Genomic DNA, 4,358 nt, shown 5'->3' with positions numbered 1-4,358 from the left:
AACTGTCTTTCTAACTACCTCCCAGAAAGCAGCCCTGAGGAGAGAGACTTGGGGGTGCTGGTGGAGGAGAAGCTCAACAGGAGCTCTCAGTGTGCACTTACAGCCCAGAAAGCCAACCAGAGCCTGGGCTGCATCAGGAGAAGTGTGGCCAGCAGGGCAAGGGAGGTGATTCTCCCGCTCTGCTCAGCCCTGGTGAGACCCCACCTGGAGTACTGCCTCCAGTTCTGGAGCCCCTATTCCAAGAGGGATCTGGAGGTGCTGGAAGGTATCCAGAGAAGGGCCAGGAGGATGAGCAGAGGGCTGGAGCACCTCTCCTGTGAGGACAGACTAAAGGAGTTGGGGCTGTTCAGTCTGGAGAAGAGAAGGCTCCCAGGTGACCTCATTGTGGCCTTCCAGTATCTGAAGGGGGCTACAGGAAGGCTGGGGAGGGACTGCTCAGGATCTCAGGGAGTGATAGGACTAGGGGGAATGGAATGAAGCTGGAGGTGGGGAGATTGAGGCTGGAGGTGAGGAGGAAGTTCTTCCCCATGAGAGTGGTGAAGCCCTGGAATGGGTTGTCCAGGGAGGTGGTTGGGGCCCTGTCCCTGGAGGTGTTTAAGGCCAGGCTGGCTGAGGCTGTGGCCAGGCTGATGTAGTGTGGGGTGTCCCTGCCCATGGCAGGGGGGTTGGAACTGGATGATCCTTGTGGTCCCTTCCAACCCTGAATGATACTGTGATACTATGTTGGTAGGAAAGAAATATTAGCAACTGATATGAAGTGTAAAATGGCTATCACCTAAGTAACAGAAATATGTTAGGAGTCATTCCTGATACTCCTATGATCATCAGGGGCCCCAGGCCTATAAATCTCAGCAGGACAGATGACAAATTCCTTCACAAAACCATCACTGAACCAACAAAAGATGTGTTAGTTGCAAATAGAAATTAAGTCACAGAGCAGGTGGCTGTCACACATAAATTTGGAGCATGGGGTCATAATCTCATTGCAAATAAATGAATCATGGAATCATAAAGGTTTGGAGGAGACCTCTAAGATTATCAAGTCCAGCCATCAACCCAACCCCACCATAGGCCACTAAATCATGTCTCTAAGTGGCACATCTACGTGTTTCCTGCACACCTCCAGGGATGGTGACTCCACTCTTTGGCTGGGCAGCCTGTTCCAATGCTTGACAACTCTTTCAGCAAAGAACTTTCTTCCTAATTCTGACAGGTTAGGCTGAGCCTTTGAGAAAAGGAGAGCTGCAGGATTCTCTAGCTGAATGTTTGGGGGTAAAGAGGAAAATAAAGATTCATTCTAAGCAAATTTCATTGGCCAGATGTGAGATGTACCACAGCAAATCTCTCTAGCATTCTTTCTCTCACTCACTCCAGCTCCAGCTTCAGTTCTGTTCTGGCTTTTTGCTTCTAGGCCAGAGAGCATGCAGCTGACCCTGGAATGAAGCTGATAAGAGTAACTAACTGTCTTAACAACTGCTTTGAGCTAACAAATTTCCCCTAATATCCTTTCTCTCTCTCCTTTTTCACCTAACTAACTACTAGGGGAAAGGGGAGGAGAGGGAGAGAGGTTTGGGAGGAACCCAAGGTGGGATCCTACTCAGGAGGATCTGTGTTTGTGTTCTTTCCTGTAAGTTCTTGTATGACACTGGAAATGCTGTATGTTTTGTACACATCCATTGCATTTCATCATTGCTTGTAAAATGCAGCTTTCCATTCGCTTCCCCAGCTGAGTTTAGCTGTGCTTTATGTTGGTGCCTGTGGGCTACAGCATCACACCACTACACTAATCATAGTATCATGGAATCAGTCAGGGTTGGAAGGGACCACAAGGATCATCCAGTTCCAATCCCCCTGCCATGGGCAGGGACACCCCACACTAGATCAGCCTGGCCACAGCCTCAGCCAGCCTGGGCTTAAACACCTCCAGGGATAGGGCCCCAACCACCTCCCTGGACAACCCATTCCAGGGCTTCACCACTCTCATGGGGAAGAACTTCCTCCTCATCTCCAGCCTGAATCACCCCACCTCCAGCTTCATTCCATTCCCCCTAGACCTATCACTCCCTGACATTCTGAGCAGTCCCTCCCCAGCCTTCCTGTAGGCCCCCTTCACTGTAATGTCAACATGGAAAATGGATATTTGCAGGAAGAGACAGGTTTTCTATTGAGAAACTGAAGCAAGAAAATAAGTGAATCAAATTCTTATAAGGAAATAACTGAATCAAGGAGGAGAAAGAGGTTGTTCAAAGATGATGGGGTCAGAAATAAAAAATACTTGCTAAAATTGAATGAATATAAAGAAATAGGGAGGTGGTAGAGTCCCCATCCCTGGAGGGGTTCAAGAGGGGATTGGATGTGGCACTTGGTGCCATGGTCTAGTCATGAGGTCTGTGGTGACAGGTTGGACTCGATGATCTTTGAGGTCTCTTCCCACCTTGGAGATTCTGTCATTCTGAAATAAGAGTCTTCCACCTTATGGTCAAGCTTTGGAACAGGCTGCCCAGGGAAGTGATGGGAGTCAACCACCACGGGGGGGGGGGGGGGTTAAAAAATGTGTGGACATGGCACTCTGGGACATGGTTTAGTTGGCATGGTGGTGTTGGGTTGATGGTTGGGCTTGCAGATCTTTGAGGCTTTTCCCCAACCTTCATGATTCTATGATGATGTAAGCAGGAAAATTGCAGTGAAGAGTGGAGCAAAGGAAGGAGCATAATGGCTGTGAGTGTTCAGGAAGTACCACACCTGATGTGAAAGCAAAGCAAATACCAATGTGGAGGGCCATGAGGATGAGCAGAGGGCTGGAGCACCTCTCCTGTGAGGACAAGCTGAAGGAGTTGGGGCTGTTCAGTCTGGAGAAGAGAAGGCTCCCAGGTGACCTCATTGTGGCCTTCCAGGATCTGAAGGGGGCTACAGGAAGGCTGGGGAGGGACTGCTCAGGATCTCAGGGAGTGATAGGACTAGGGGGAATGGAATGAAGCTGGAGGTGGGGAGATTGAGGCTGGAGGTGAGGAGGAAGTTCTTCCCCATGAGAGTGGTGAAGCCCTGGAATGGGTTGTCCAGGGAGGTGGTTGGGGCCCTGTCCCTGGAGGTGTTTAAGGCCAGGCTGGCTGAGGCTGTGGCCAGGCTGATGTAGTGTGGGGTGTCCCTGCCCATGGCAGGGGGGTTGGAACTAGATGATCCTTGTGGTCCCTTCCAACCCTGACTGATTCTACGATACTGTGAAACTCAGAACACAAGCTAAGATGGATTCTACTGCATTTTTTACACCACAACAACTTTTATTCTTAAGAAAGCCACAAGGAGTTACAGGGTCTTGCAAAATAACACTGTTCAGACAAACTTCACCTTAGCTGAGCTCACTCAGTTTTGGGATTTGGAGGCCTGACAAGTAATTTCTTCCTCCAACCTGGACTTATGATACTTGTCAATAGGTTACCTACTCTTTCACCACTTTGAACTGTCATCTGCCCTATGGTACCAGGTGGGAATTTCCAGCCCCTTCCTGAAGGGCAGGCAGTTATGCAGGAAGTCTGTTGTTGGCAGAAAATTATGAGGAAAGGCTGAGAGACCTGGAGTTCTTTGAGCCTGGAGAAGAGTAGACAGAGAGGGGATCTTATCAATACTTATCTAAACAGTAGAGATGAAGAGATCAATATCTTTATTGATGATCTGGAAGAGGACATTGAGTCCATCATCAGTAAGTTTGCACACGACACCAAGCTGGGGGCAGGAGGGTTGAAGAGCTCTGCAGAGGGACTTGGACAGGCTGGACAGATGGGCAGAGTCCAAGGGCAGGAGATTGAACACATCCAAGTGCCAGGTTCTGCACATTGGCCACAGCAACCCCAGGCAGTGCTACAGGCTGGGGTCAGAGTGGCTGAGAGCAGCCAGGCAGAGAGGGACCTGGGGGTGCTGGTTGATGGTAGGCTGAACATGAGCCTGCAGTGTGCCCAGGCAGCCAAGAAGGCCAATGGCATCCTGGCCTGCATCAGGAACAGTGTGGCCAGCAGGAGCAGGGAGGTCATTCTGCCCCTGTACACTGCACTGGTTAGGCCACACCTTGAGTCCTGTGTCCAGTTCTGGGCTCCTCAGTTTAAGAAGGACATTGAGACACTTGAAGGTGTCCAGGGAAGGGCAACAAAGCAGGGGAGGGGTCTGGAGCACAGCCCTGTGAGGAGAGGCTGAGGGAGCTGGGGTTGCTTAGCCTGGAGAAGAGGAGGCTCAGGGGAGACCTTCTTGCTCTCTACAACTCCCTGAAGGGAGGTTGTAGCCAGGTGGGGGTTGGTCTCTTCTCCCAGGCAAGCAGCACCAGAACAAGAGGACACAGTCTCAAGCTGCACCAGGGGAGGTTCAGGCTG

Source organism: Melanerpes formicivorus, unplaced genomic scaffold (genome assembly GCF_026170545.1).
Source record: "Melanerpes formicivorus ecotype bairdi unplaced genomic scaffold, bMelFor1.0.p_v2 SCAF_96, whole genome shotgun sequence".
NCBI lineage: Eukaryota > Metazoa > Chordata > Aves > Piciformes > Picidae > Melanerpes > Melanerpes formicivorus.
This window is presented reverse-complemented; position numbering follows the sequence as displayed.